This window comes from Octodon degus, unplaced genomic scaffold (genome assembly GCF_000260255.1).
Source record: "Octodon degus isolate 3935 unplaced genomic scaffold, OctDeg1.0 scaffold00114, whole genome shotgun sequence".
Lineage (NCBI taxonomy): Eukaryota > Metazoa > Chordata > Mammalia > Rodentia > Octodontidae > Octodon > Octodon degus.
Window position 1 is genome coordinate 2,595,627 of NW_004524690.1, and position 15,688 is coordinate 2,611,314.

Genomic DNA, 15,688 nt, shown 5'->3' on the forward strand with positions numbered 1-15,688 from the left:
TTTTGAGACAGTCTTGCTAAGTCAGTGTATTGAGTAGGCAGGGCGCGAACTTGCCATCCTCCTACCCCAGCCTCCCACAGGGCTGGGATTGCAGTTTTGAATTCTCCTCTTCATCTGATTGTCCCTGTCACAATTCCAGCTCTGACCTTTGTCATCTTTTGCCTGGGCTGCCATCCCCCATCTTCCTGGCCTGCTTATCTCTCAGTCAAGCTCCACGAGGCTGGTCTAGTCCCGACCCTTTCCCTCAACCACGTTCGGGTCTTGAGGACTAGCACGGCTGCTGCCTGTGACATTCAGTGCCTCTGTGTATCCCCAGATTCCAAAAGCACCCCCCCATCCCCACAGCACCTAACATGAGCTGCTGAGGTACCTCTCTATGCGCCTAAAGGGCAGGCTCCTTAGTGTCTGCTCTAGTCATTATTTTTCTTACCTTTTCATTGATTCTTCAAAACAGGCTCTCTCTATGCAGTTCAGGTGGGCCTTAAACTCACCATGTAACCCAGTCTTACCTGAACTCACAGAGATCTTCTTGTCACAGAGATCCTGTGTGCTAGAATTACAAGGATGCATCATCCAGATTGATTATTTATTTACTTATTTTGTAGTACTGGCATTTTGAATTAAGGAAGTGTGACAGAGAAAGTAAAATAAAATTTTTCTGGTGTTATCTTAATTTAATTTAATGAACATGGGTTTTTTCTAGAGTCAGCTGGGTCTTTAGAAAACAGGCAGTAAAAAATATTTTGTGTGTCTCATGTGATACAGGATCTGTCTAGAAATATTAAAAAGTAGGGCTGGGGAGATGGCTCAGCAGCATAAGCACCCGTGTGGCGAGCACAAGGCCCTGAGTTCAATGCAAAATAACCCTTGTACTTGCCAGGCAAGCACTTATTCTACTGAGCCATCTCCTTAGTCTCTTCAAACATAAAATAAAATTAAATTAAAAAGCAAATTAAATACCAACGAAATTTATAGTGAGCAATTTGTTCTTTGATGCTTTCATTTCCTCCTTCTCCTTCTCTTTTTCTTGTTCTTTCTTGGTACTAGGAATAGAACTCAGGACCTTGCACTTGCCAGGTGTTTTCATTTCTTTATACTACGAGATGCACTAAAATGAGCACAGCGGTCCACGTCTGTAACCCTAGTGCTCAGGAGGCTGAAGCAGGAGGATTTTGAGTTTCAGGCCATTCAGCCTACCTAAAGAGTTAGAGTCTGGCCTGCATTGCTTAGAAAGACCATGTCTCATAAAAATCCAGAAATTTTTTTCTCTCTTTTTTTTGTTTTTTTGCGGCAAGGTTTCACTATGCAGGTCAGGCTGGACTTGAGTTCACTTTGTAGTCTGGGCTGGCCTTGAACTCATGGTGAGCCTCCTGCCCTCAGCCTCCTGGGAGCTGGGATTACAGGTGTGCACCACCACAGCCAGCCCCCACCCCCACCAATGTTCTCAAAATTTAGGTTCATGAAAAGTATGGATTTCTCCACCTCTCCACTCTCCTCGCTGAACCTGGATTTCTAGGTGCAGGCATCGTTAGCACTACTGACCACAGGTCTGAAAATCCTCCTTCATGTCTTCAAATACACTGGTCTGTGAAGTGATCTCGTTTCTTCTCTCTTTTTATTTTTATTTTTATTTTTATTTTTATTTTTATTTATTTATGTGTGTGTGTGTGTGTGTGTGTGTGTGTGGCCAGCTCAGCCCACCAGGGGGCGGGGTTGGCTGGCATGTGGTGCTGGGGGGATTGAACCGTGGTCCCTGTGCTTTGCTAAGCTTGTTCTAAGTAGGTGCTTTAGACCACTGAGCCATCTCATCAGCCCCTGTCTCTCCTCTTTGGCAACAAATCCTGCCTGTTCTCTGTCCTGAACTTAGGGTGCTCTGGCTTCAGCCTCCCCGAGTGATCCGGGCTCGGGCCACCACGCCACGCTCACAGAACTGTTCCCTGAAGAACGTACCATTTTAGTGGTGCCAGGAGAGAATAGGTCCTTTGTGTGCTAAGCAAGCTCTCTCCCACCGACCTCCATCCCCGGCCCTGAAGGGCGGGTCCTGGGCACAAGCTGCGCTGTGAACCTACGTCACCTGCGTCTCACTCTCTCACTAGAGGGCTGTGTTCAGACCACTCAGTGCCTGAATTTTACAGCTGAGAAAAATGAGCAGGGAGGTGATACATTCAAAGCGACTCATCGAATCAGCAACAGAGAAAGGATTCGACCTTGCTGGCACTGAACCCCATGTTCTTTTCATGATATTTTATTGTCTATTATGTCAAAGAGGTAGATAACGTGTTGTATGCCTTGAGGTTTTCGTGCTATTTAGGAATGACAAGTATGGTTATAAAGTAGAAAATTGCTGGGCATGGTGGCGCACGCCTGTAATTCCAGCACTCAGGAGGCCGAGGCAGGAGGATCCCCATGAGTTCAAGGCCAGCCTGGGCCATGTAGTAGACCCTGTCTCACAAAAATAAAATAAGATCAAAAACTTATAATGGAGAGGGATAAGAAAGCCCAGATGCTGAAGAAATTCTCCCTGGAGAAGGAGACAGATGGTGGGCTTAGGCATGTAGGCAAGTGAGGCCCGAGTGCAGCCTCAGGGCCCCGTCAGGAATGTGTGTTGTATGAGGACTGAGTGCAAAGGTGTCACCAGGGGTGAGTGTGTGGAAACCTCAGGATGGAGCAGGATGCGTCCAGAGTGCAGAGGGCCCAGCCCATGTGGCACTGGGGCCTCCTCCTTATGTGAAAGAAGAATCTAGGGACTGCAAGGAGGTGGAGCTGGCCAGGCTAGGAGACGTTGGCAGGGGCTCCCAGACAGAGATTCAAGGCCAGGCCATGAGCCTGGGAGCCTGGGAGTAGCTACTTGAAGGAGGTGGTGGCAGAGGGGCCAGGGGAAGAGACAGCCAGGCCTGGTGGATAGGTGGGCACTACTGCTGAGGCAGAGCCCTGGGTGGACAGACAGGTTTGTGTTCTCTCTTTCTTTGCTTCTCTGTCTGTCTCTGTCTCTGTCTGTCTCTGTCTCTGTCTCTCTCTTTCTGTGTGTGTGTGTGTGTGTGTGTGTGTGTGTGTGTGTGTATGTCACAGTGCTGGGATTGTCACCAGTGCAGGACTTTGAAGGAGCAAGAGAGCAGTGTAGCAGTGTGGCCCCTCGGATTGTCTCAAGGGGATGGGCGTTACCCAGGACAGGGAGTTGGGGGCTGGGGTGCAGTGACTTGAGGCGAAGATCGGGACTCTCAGGTGGCCCGCGGCCCACTGTGTCTCGGGGTGGCCACAGGCTCAGCACCTGCTGAGGTGCTGGCTCCAGCCCAGCCTGTGGCGCTGTTTTGCCTGAGAGGCTTCCTGTTAAAGCCTAACAGCTTGGACACCACAGATGGAAAATTCGGCTCTGGAGTCAGAAGAGAGCCCCGCATCTGTGTGCAGTGAGACAGCGCGCGGTGACCCCTGCTTTACACCACTGAAAAGCAGTGCCCGGCCAGCAGTCCCAGATGGAGCCCCCACTGCAGACCGATGCCATGCTAGATTTCTGCTCTGATTTTTATTTTTCTCCTGGTTCTGTTTCAGCCAATAAACAGTGTCCAGTGCCTCGTGGTGCCAAGACCTTTCCGCCAGTGATCAGGCTCTTTCCTTGGACTGAGCTGCTCACACAGAGACCCTGGACCTGAAAGACATTCATGGTTCTGAGCAGCAGCTTCTCCAGTAGGCGGTAAAACACGTCATCAGACTTTGAAAAATTGATTCTTCATTCATGTTCCTCTTTGTAGCTAGAAAAAAGTGATGGAAAAAAATAGAGCTGGGTGTGGTGGCGCACATCTGTAATCCCAGCCCATGGGAGTCTAAAGCGGGAGGATCACAGAGAGTTCGAGACTAGGCTGGGCTACATAGCGAGACTCTATCACAGAAACAAATAGAAAAGAACTGAAAAACTAAAAAAAGGTGAAAAGTAAGTAAGTACCTTGTAAATAACCTTCAAAAAGTTCAGTAGTTATTACAGTGTTTCCTTCTTCCAATTTTAGGATGCTTAAGAGAAATGATACTAAAAGCACAATGTGTTTTTAAAGAATTCCTTTAAGGGCTTGGCTTAGAGAGCCCACTTTTCCTCCTAGGTGTGAAAGTATTTTAGTGAAAGTTTCACCACAGCTTTGTAAATCATTAACCTGGTTTCCCCGAAAAGTCTGACAATGCCAGAGGAACAATAACAGGCCATAAACCTCCCCCAATTGTGATTGTTCCAGGGTTTCTTCCCTGCGTTGAGCTGGAATGTGCTGAAGTAACATTTGCACACCTCCCAGGGCCAGGTCAGGCCAGCTGGGGCTGCAGAGGCTCGGATGAGGATCTTTATCTCCCCTTTCTGCACTGAGAAAGGAGAAGGAGGAGGCTGAGAGAGGGCCGGAGCAGAGGAGCTGCTGGGTGGGTGGGGGTGGGGGTGAGAGGGAGGGGGGTGGGGAACAGGGGAGGCTGAGGCAGGAATCCACCCCCCAAAGAAGTAAGATTGCTTCTGTCCTCTGTGCCCGTGGCCACTTCCCCAAGGCCTACAACACTGATTCTTGACGTTCTTACTGGTTTTACTTGGAAAAATACTCTAAAAATAAGACAGGCTCCATCAGATGGGAAAACAAACAAAAAACTTCCAAGTCAAACAAAACAAAACAAAACCCCAATAATAATGCCCAAACATTTAAAAATAACTTTGTGTGTATTTTTCTGCTTTGATTTATTCTTAAGGGTTGGGTTGGTTTTAACAAAGAAATCACAGTGACATCTTGCCCCCAAATTACCAAAACTGTCTTTCTTTCTTTCTTTCTTTCTTTCTTTCTTTCTTTCTTTCTTTCTTTCTTTCTTTCTTGTTTCATTCATAGGATCTCTCTCTTTGTTCAGGTTGGCCTTGAACTCTGTATGGGGCCCAGGCTGACCTCAAGCTCATGGCAATCCTCCTGCCTCAGCCTCCCTGAGTGCTGAGAGCTCAGGCACGAGCCATCTCACCTGGTGCAAGTTCATTTTTTTTTTTTTTTTTGGTGGAACCAGAGGTTGAACTCAGGCCCTTGTGCTTGCCAGGAAAGTGCTTATTCTACTGAGCCATCTCCCGGCCTCTTTTTTTTTTCCTCACACTTAAGATCTCCTTCAGTCATCATCAGACTCATCGTGTCCTTGGCACGGGTGCCGTGGTTGCTGGACTTTGAGGACCAAGCAGCAGCTGAAGCGTGGACTCCCTGCCCTCAGGTAGTGGTCAACTTGGAGGCCTCTTACTCACCATGTAACCTGTGGGTACCAGTGTTCTCTCTGCATGTGTTTCCTCATTCATAAAGTAAAAATGAGAAATCATTTCAATTAGTATTAAATAAAGTCATTCCTCAGAGCAAGGTTAACCACGATTGCCAATAACTGCGGCTCAGCAGGTATTGGGATGAGCTGCTTAGCCTGCTGGGAACAAGGTACCCTGTTCAGCCTCAGCTTCTGCTGGAGTCATCTCATTAACGGCCCAAGCGAGTCCCTGGGAACCATGTCTCTTAGCTGAGTGTGGTGACACCTTCCAGCATTTCTAGTTCTTTTCAAGGCTGAGGTAGAAGGATTGTTTGTGCCCGGGAGCTTAACAAGACAAGACCTCATAACAAGACTTCACCTCAGTCAAACAAACAATTCTTTTAAATATCTTTAAACTTATTTATTAAATAAGCACCATATATACTGAGTAGAAAAGACTCCAATCGTACAAAGAAACATATGCAACAACAAAAAAATAACAAATCCTATCTGTGCTCTCGTTCAAATCATTCCTCAGAGGCAATCACTGTGAACACTTCTTTGTTTTCCCTCCCAGGAGACTGTTGCTCACGTAAAGTCTGCACTGTGCATGTCCATGAAAAGGGAACAGCAGGCAGAGGGAGCCCCCGTGGGTCTGCTGCCCCAAGCACTTTCACGTCATTGAAAATACAGGGCTGTCTAAGCGCAGCATGTATTATTCTCATTCAGAGTACTGTACTTTATTTTATTTTATGTTTTGTTTTGGAGATGGGGTGTCAGTATGTAGCCCAGGCTGGCCTTGAACTTCCCCAGTCCTCCTGCCTCAGCCTCCGCAGTGCGGGGATTACAGATGTACACCACCACACCCAGGTTCATTTACAGCATTTTAAAAATCTCAACATAATAGTTGAGAAGAACAACTAGGAAACTTCTTTACAAAGTCTGAGTCCCTGACCAGTTGCCCAGCCCTCCTCTCCAGAGGCAGGTGATACCTGACCACCCCCACTCTGGGTGGGAGGAGGCTGTGGTTAGAACAGCAGCAGAAAGTGGGGGTGAGGCTGGGCACTGGGGATATAAAGGAGAGAATGCAGCATTCTGGGGAGCACCCCAAGGCGCTGTTCCATAAAGGGTGGAGGAGGAAGCCTCAGGAAGGATCTAGAAGGCTGTGGGCAGGAACCCAGGGCTCATGAAGTGGAACTGGGGATTTGTGGATGTGGGCTGCTGGGGGCCAACCTGCTCCTACAAAGGTAATAGGTGGGGCTGGGAGAGAGAGAGAGAGGCAGATTTTCTTCAGAGAAGTGAAGTCTCCAGGTGAAGCTTCAGGAACATCCTGCCATTCCTTACCCAAGACTGGGCTCCTTTCCTCCTGGCCCTTCATGGGCTTTCCTGCTTACGCTCACCCTGCCCTGGGCCCAGGGCTGGGGTGGCTCCTGGGTGTTGCCCCTGCCATGTCCCCCAATATGCAGGGCCCAAGACTGGACACCGAGAGAGGGCGACCTAGTGCAGAGCTTCTGACTGTGTTGGAGGAAAGATCTTAGGTCATTTCCTTTCTCCTCAGGTGACTCAGCTAACCTGAGCCCTCTGGGTCATTTCCCCTCCACCAGCCCAGAAATGAGTGGTGCAGACTGGAGCCACCTCGGGCCTGCAGGCCCAGCTCCTGAAGGGAGCAGCTGGCCAAGATTATATTGGGCGCGCAATAAAATGAGGGCAATAAAACCAGATAAGCACCTCATTAGCAGCGCTTTACTGGTAAGACCACAGACAAGGGCAGGGTGACGGAATTCTTTGTCAAGTTCTTTCACATGCAGTTTTGGGTCCCTTGACAGCGTGCTGTCTGAGGGTAGCATGCTACTGGCCTCCTCAAGTGGCCATCTTTGCCTGAGGAAACAGGGTTGGGAGCCCCCTACAGGCAGAGTCCCCAGAATCCAGACCCTCCAGGAGGTCCCATTGAAAATCACCACTCAACTCAATTTTTCTCAAAACATTGAAGGTGGGGAATGGGACAGAGTCTTGCAATGTAGTCCAGACTGGCTTTGAACCCACTACGTGCGTAGCCTGGCCTTGCCTCAAACTCTCAGGGATCCTCTTGCCTCAGCCTTCCCAAGGTGAGGGCAATGGGTGTACACTGATTTCAAAATGTTTTATTAGTCATGGAAGTGAGGAAGAAGAGGCTCTATCGGTCTGTGTAGACTCAAATAATTGCCCAATATTTGTCTTCCTTTGCTATTATTTGATTTGCAGTGTTGGGGTTGGAAGCAGGACCTCCATCGAGCTTAGGCAAGAGCTCTGCCATGGACTCCAGCTGCAGTGCAGCTCCCGCATTGAACTCAGGCTTACTTTAAAAGGACGGACCCTGTCTCTGTCTCTGTTTCTTTCTTTTTCTTTAAATGTAGTTAGTGCAGGGTCTACAGGGTCTCACTACACAGATCGCTACTGTGCCCGTCTCCATCACCATCTCAGTGTGCCCTGGGGGCGGGGCCAGCACAGCACGCCAGGGGTCAAACCCTGACCCCTGTGCCTGCCTAAGCAGGTGCTTTAGTCTGCTGAGCTATCTGGCCGCCCTTCAACTGTATTTTCTAACCATTGATACAGTCTTTCTATGAGTGAATACTTGCTTTTGTCAATTTTATTTCTAACTGTCATTTAGAGATTGAATTTCTTTTTTTTTTAGTTTTTTAATTTTATTTTAATGTATTGTAGTACAGGGTCTACAGGGTCTCACTATACAGATCAGACGTAGTCATCCTGTTTTTCAGCCTCCCAAGCACTGGGATTACAGGCTCACACCACCAAGCCCAGTCTCATTTGCCTTCTCAGTGCACCCTGGGGGTGGGGCAGGCACAGCACGTTGGGTATCAAACCTCCAGCTCCTGCATATGCCTAAGCAGGTGATTTAATCCACTGAGCTACCTGGCTGGCCCTAGAGATTGAATTTCTTCTCTCTCTCTCTCTCTCTCTCTCTCTCTCTCTCTCTCTCTCTCTCTCTTTCTCTCTCTGAGTCAGAATCTTGCTCTGTAGCCCCAGACTGGCCCTCAAACACAGGGAAATCCTCCTGCCTCAGCTTAGAGTGCTGGGATTATAGGCCTATGCCACTACTCCCAGAAACTTCCTTCAGTATTCAATAAAATGCCTCCCTAACACTTGTGAATTGCTCTTGCTAGTGAGGAAGAGGCCTAAAAGACTCCAGGCTGGCATGGTGTGGTAAGCAGGGTTGGAATACACTACACCAGCAAATCAGTAGTTCCTGCCTCACTGCCAGGCACTGGAGCAGCCATCCTGCCCCAGGAATCACTGTGTAAAGATGGATAGATACTCAATTCCTGTCCTGCTCCAACTCCTAGGGACTCTGTCATGGTTTGGGGTTTTTGCAAGTGGAACAATACAGGACACATTTTTATAATATTATTTTATAAGGAATCACCCAAAGAATCGTATATAAGGAGTGCAGGAAACCTGTCCACACACTGAAAACCAAAGAATCCAGCCTGGATCTTAACATCTTGTATGAATCCAGCTGAAAACCCAGAGCTCATAACAATGCCTCTGCAATTCACCTGGAGGCCTAGAGCCCACAACAAAGTCTCATGCAGGCCCACTCCACCGATCTGTGCTGTGAAAATCCACCGGTCAGTGGTGGAAGCTCAAAAGTCTATGCCGGCAGGATGAAGGATCTGTGCTAGCAGGCTGAGGGATCTGCACTGGAGCCAGGAAGCAAGGACAAGGTACGAACCAGAGCTTCCCCAAAAGTACCACAGCCATCCTCAGCAGCAATGAGGTCCCTGCTCCTCCAGCTATGAGGAAAGCTGAGTTCCCATCAGGAAAGCTAGCATGACAAGGTCATGCAGCAGAGCAGCTCAGGAGAACCAGTGGCTTCCAAGAGCTCCAACAGCTTCTCCAAGCAGCATCCCTAACAGCTCTTCCTGTTCTGACTTTTATGTTGCCCGCAACGACCCTCAGGTGGGCCTCCCACACCCAGCACCACCACGATAGTTCAATTCATCTGGGTGTAACAAGTTGACCACTGGTTAGCTATCCACTACAGACCCTGAAGTTCTTTCTTTCTTTCCTTTTTTAAATATCACGTCTGTTTTAACAACAACAAATTATACAATTATTATTATTATTATTTATTTTTGCAGAACTGAGGATTGAACTCAGGCCCTTGCCCTTGCCAGGGAAGTGCTTATTCTACTGAGCCATCTCCTTGGCCCCTGTTACGCAGTTATTGGATATCATGTGATGTTTTGATTTATGTGTACATTGTATCATATTTGTTTATTATTGCAGATCCTGCTTGGCTTTGTGATTCTAGAACCCAGCAGTAAAAATGGCTCAGAATAGCCTGTCTCAGAGGTGTGGATCTGTAGTCCTGTCCTCAGGAAGGTTGAGGCAGGAGAGCTGCAAGGGCAAGATCAGCCAGGGCAATTTAGTGATCTGAGACCTGTCTCCAAATAGAAAAAAATCTTTTTTTTTTTTTTTCTCCCCTGCTGGGCATGGTAGCGTGGTAGCGTGTGCCAGCAATCCCAGCACTCTGAAGCCTAAGACAGAAAGATCTTGAGTTCAAGGCCAGTATGAGCTATGTACTGAGACCCTGTCTCCTGCAAAAAAAAAAAAAAAAAACAACTTTCTTCTAGGTTTTGAAGATAGCAGGTCCATCATGGCCACCTAATGCCACATGCACCAACTCAGGACAGTGGCCGGGTTCTTTCCCAGGCATGGATCTCTCCACCTCCCCTTTCCTTCTCTCCTATGAAGCACTGATTCCAGTCTCTCCCTGCTTGGCGTCCTGAGCTTCTCTCCCCCTCCTCATTCTTCCCAGAGCCTTGCTGCCCTGGTTACTTTAGAATCTTTCCAAAAAGGCAATAGCCTTGTCCACTTTCACTCTTTCCCGTCACACCCTCCTACCACTAGGTCCATTAGAAAGCAGGTACTGGGTCTGGCGGCAGGTAAGCCAAGATGGGTGTGTACAAGCACGTCCAGGAGCTATGGAGGAAGAAGCAGTCCGACGTGATGTGCTTTCTGCTGCAGGTCCGCTGCTGGCAGTACCGCCAGCTCTCGGTGCTCCGCAGGGCTCCTCGCCCCACCCGGCCGGACAAAGCTCACAGACTGGGATACAAGGCCAAGCAAGGGTATGTCATATGCAGGATTCGTGTGCGCCGTGGTGGCCACAAACATCCCGTTCCCGTTCCTCAGGAAGTAACTTACGGCAAGCCTGTCCATCATGGCATTAACCAGCTGAAGCTTGTTCGTAGCCTTCAGTCTGTTACGGAGGAGCAAGCTGGACGCCACTGTGGGGCTCTGAGACTTCTAACTGCTCGCTTGGCTGGTGACGATTCCACATACAAATTCTTTGAGGTTATCCTTATTGCTTCATTCCACAAAGCTGTTAAAAGAAATCCTGATACCCAGTGGATCACCAAACCAGTCCATAAGCACAGGGAGACGCTTGGGCTGACATCTGCAGGCAGCAAGAGTGTGGCCTTGGAAAGGGCCACAAGTTCCACCACACTATTGGTGGTTCTTGCCATGCAGCTTGGAAAAGGCGTAATATTCTCCAGCTCCACCATTACCGCTAACAATATAAGTGATGTTTGTAAAATTCATAACCTAATAAACAATTTAGTACAGTTAAAAAAAAAAAAAAGAAAGCAGACACGGAGCTGGGTGTGGGGTGCATGCCCGCAACGTCAGTACTCTGTGGGGCTGGGGCAGGAGAACCACCAGTCCGAGCCCAGCCTGGCCAACTGAGTGCCTAAGTGAGCACTTGTCTCAAACAAATGGTGAGCGAATGGATGGGCTGGAGATGTAGCCCGCTGTGAAGGCCCTGGGTGGCATCCTCAGTGTTGAAAGAAAAAAAGCAAGCCGCTGTCTGGGCCCTCTTCCCTCTTCAGTGGACGCCTGTGGCTTCGGCCTCTCGGGTTGAGGATCAGATTCCACACCAGGCTTCGAGGCCACGAGGGAGGGTGCCCTGTCCCCTCCCTGGCTCCGACTTGCGCCTCCTCCTCCCTCCCTCCCTCCTCCACTGTCCTGCCTGTGAATCTGTGACTAGCTGGGCTCAAAGGCCTCTCCAGTGTCACACTTTGATCCGTAATTTACATCTTTATAGGTTCTGGCTTATTTCCCCAGCTGTCTCTAAACTCATTAAAGCCAAGAATAGTTGCCAAAATTGTTGCTCCAGAGATGTTTGTGGATCTTCTAGGTTATTGTTTAAAGTGCTATGCGCCAATAATTGCCTCAATTTTGTTACTTGAGGTAGCTCAGTTAACCTCATTTCTCTCGTGGCAAGGGGTAAGAACTATAGCGCTGCGGCTAGAACATGGTGTAAGCACGAGGCCCGCATTCACATAGACTGATTAACAGACGTGTCGTAGGCAGTACAGGTAGAAGGGTGGCAAGGCACAGAAATTGTCTCTACTTAAGTGAATGAACATACAACAATGTACTACAGCATTAGAAAATGGCAGAAAAGTTAATGAAGTGTTCCAGAAGGATAGAGGGTAAAATCCATTTAAGCTCACTTGGATAAAAAGAATATTCTTAAAGCTAATCATGGTAGCACATGCCCATAATCCTAGCTCTCAGGAGGCTGAAGCAGGAGGACTGCCATGAGTTTGAGGCCAGCCTGGGCTATGTAATGCGATCTAGGCCTGAACTAAGACCCTGCCTCAAAAAACAAAACAAAACAAAACATTCCTTTAATTAATTTATTTTTATTTGTGGAACTGGGGATTAAACTCAGGCCCTTGCTCTTGCCAGGGAAGCGCTTATTCTACTGAGCCATCTCCCCAGCACCATCCCCCTTTCTCTTTGAGACAGGATCTCAATTAGTAGCCCAGGCTAGGCTCAAACTCATAGTGATCTTTCTGCTTCAGCCTATCAAGTCCTGAGATTACAGGCATGAGCCACCACATCCAGCAGGAATATTCACAATACAGGTCCAACATAAAATGCTGGCAAGTTTATATGAAGCTTAAAAATACAATTTTCAAGTGTATGACTTTAATCATATACTTATAATTACTTGAAATTTATGTTAACAGTAATTAGTGTTTATATCTGCAGTGCAATCATTAATTTTTGGCTCAAGCGGATAGTCTTTTCCTCATGAGCTCTGTGCTGCACTCGCCTACAGGCACCTGGGCATGCAGGTGCCGTACAGTTCCACCCCACAGTACAGGAAGGATGAAGCCCACGACAGAACCACACCACGCTCCCTCTAGTGAAAAGGTTCCCGAGACCCACTCTACCTGCTGCTGTCTGGCTGTGCTGTGCCCGACGGCCCACGTGGTAGAGACTGGCTGCTCGACCAAGCGTTGGTACAGACGTTAGGAGCCAGGGCCTCAGAGGATTTTCCTTCAGCAGGGGTTGTGGGTCTGGGATCATCTTTTTCTTTTTCTCTCTTTTCATATACAATCTTGATATATAGTACAAGCTGGCCGTGAACTCACGGTGTAGTCTAGACTGGCCCCAAACTTGGGACAACCCTCCCTAGTGCTGGGATCACAGGCGAGTACCTCCACACCTGGCTTTCTCCCACTTATTCTTTTGCACTTGGCCATGTGGTGCACAGGTTCCCCTCCCTGCCCTCCCACCAGGGTATTCTGCTTCTCCCCAAGCCCACAGCCACAGGGCTTGGGGACCACAGACTGTCACTCCACAGCTGTGAGCCACATTAAGTCCTCTCTTGCAGAGTTGATTACGCCAGGCACATGGCTGCAGTGCTGTGAGCTGACACAATGTGCACTCATTAGTGGAAAACAACCTCACGGGCTGGGGTAGAACTCACGTGTGTAACATGCATGAGACCCTGGGCTCGGTCACCAGCACAGTAAATAAATAATCAATTGACCAATGGATCAATCAACAGACACTGTAACTAAATCAGCTGTAGAGAGGCTTGCTGTTTTGCACTGTGTCAGAGCAACAGACACTGCTCGGCCTCTCGCTCTGAGGGTCTCATGGAGGAGGGGGGCTGTCCGTGTGGCACCGACACACTCCTCATTGGGTCACATCTGACAGCAACACCAGACTCTGGTGATGCCCAGGACTCTTGCTGGCCTGGATGAGCTGATCTCAGTGGTGTCCATTGCCTGCGCCTCCTGCATCACAGACCCTCCTTGGCCTGTGGGCTCCTGCCTTTGAGCTTGATATGAGCTCAAAGCCTGTGTGGGCTCCATAGGAAGACGGCCTCAGAAAAGAACAACATCAACAAAAACTTCACGATGAAAGAGACATGAATTTAAAAAAGAAAGAAAAAGTGGTAGACAGAGATATTTGCTGACTTTTAAGAACTGAAGGATGTCTAATAACTTTTTTTTTTTTTTGCCTTTTTGAGACAGGGTCTCGCTATGCAGTTCCGGTTGGCCGTGAGCTCACTTTGTAGCCCAGGCTGGTCTGGAACTCAGAATGATCTTTCTGCCTCAGCTGCTGAGTCCTGGGATTACAGGCGTGCACCACCACACCCAGCTTTTTTTCTTTTTTCTTTTTTTTTCCTTTTGAGATGGGGTCTCACCATGTGACCTAGCTGGCCTCAAACTCACAGAGCTCCTCCTGCTTCATCAAATAACTTTTAAGCACCACATTATGTGATCTAAAGGTATTGGGTTTTTGTCCAGTCTACCCCATGAAGCAACCTGGGGAGACCCCTCATAGCTAATCAACTTAGGCTTGAGAACTAATGCCAGGTTAATATGAATTCCTTGTAGCTGCAGAGCCGTAGAACCAGCTGTTGCATCTATATTATTAGGATTCAGGGCTGGAAGAAGAACTGAGGTCTTTCATTGATGAAAATCAAGGTTCTTTCTATTATCTTCTTGCATAAAATTGGGTTTTGTCTTAAGACTTGGGATCCTCTCTGGAAGTAAAGTGCCCAATTGGGAAAATTTTGGATTTTAAATTGAAATATAAGGCAAGATGTGGCACAGCATGCCTGTAATCTCTGTACTGAGGAGGCTGAGGCAGGAGGATCACTGTGAGTTTGAGTCTAAACTGGGCTACATACTGAGTTCAAGACTATTTCTGACTCCTGCTCCTTCTCATGAGAGTGCTAAGATTGAGCCCAATGTGGTGGTACACACCAGTAGTCCCAGCACTTGGGAGGAGGATCGCTGAGAGTTCGAGGCCAGCCTATTGAAAACTTGGCTCAAAAAAAAGAAATACTCAGCATTACATGAGCCTCATCTAGAAAATCCAGAATACCTTTCCATCCCTAAATCCTTACTTCTGTAAAATATCTTATGTGGTGTAAGATGCTGCATTCATAAACTCCGGGAATGAGGACGTGGAAGCTCTTGGAGACCACTATTCAGCCCATCACAGTGTGTGATTGTGGTTCTCTATCTTTTAAAAAATGTTTTATTTATTTGTTTGTTTATTTATTTGGTACATGGTCTCTGCTACACAGGTCAGACTCATGGTGATCCTCCTGTCAAAGCCTCCCCAGTGCTGGGATCACAGGCATGTGCCACCACGTCTGGCTTCGGTGGCTGGCTTGGCACTCCCCGGGTTCCGGTGCCAGTGTGACATGTGGTCCTGGGGATTGTACTCTGGCCCTCACACTTGCCAGGCAGTTCTCCATCTTTTTACACATTTGATTTTTACTCTCACTTATGGAAATTGTACAGAAATACAGTAGATGCAACACAGAGGCCCTGCGGTGACTCTGTGAAATGTGACCTGCCCCAGCAGACGGCAAGACTCGACCTGTGTGTGCAAATTTCACTTCTTTCTCAACAGAATAAGGGCTCAGAAAAGCTGGAAGGTCAGAGTGGATACCAGGAAAGACACAGCTGCTGGCCAATTTTAATTTGCTTTTGTTTGTTTTTTGTACTGAAGGTTGAGCTCAGGATCTTCAGAGTAGGTTACATCCCAGTCCCTGTTTTATTTATTTAGCTTTAACTGTTGAGACAGGGTTTCCTAAGCCCCTAAAGAGTCAAGGCTGGACTGAACCCTGCACCCTCCTGATTGAGCCCCCCAGTGTGCTGGGATCATAGGCATGTGCCTGTGCTGGTACCAGGGACTCTAAGAATGGGGAGCACTGATAAGCCTGCTTTAGGTCCTTTGCTTAACCACGAACTGGAGGCTAATTCTGTCTTACAAAAAGGTTAAGGAAAGGCAAAGGAGCTGGGCATGGTGGTGCACGCCTGAATCCTGGTACTTGGGAGGCAGAGGCAAGAGGATCGCAGTGAGTTTGAGGCCAGTTTAGATACAAGCGAGCTCAAAGCCAGCCTGAATTGTGCAGTGAGACCCTGTCTCAAAAAACAAACCAAGAAAGGCAAAAGATTTTCAATTCTGAAGTTAATGCCTCAAAATTTTATATACTTGCTTGTTTTTAAAAATTTTCTTTGTAGAACTGAGTATGTTTGTACATTTCTTTGTAAAATTAGAAATGTTTGTATTTTGGATAAAATATGAATTTTTGAAATGAAACTACTACTCTTTTCTATTTATTTATTTATTTATTTAT

At 47.8% G+C, this 15,688-nt stretch overlaps 1 pseudogene; it reads left to right on the forward strand.

Annotated features, from left to right (window-relative positions):
- The first annotated feature begins 10,179 nt into the window (after positions 1–10,179).
- LOC101590768 lies at positions 10,180–10,799 on the forward strand (annotated as a pseudogene).
- The last annotated feature ends 4,889 nt before the right edge of the window (positions 10,800–15,688 follow it).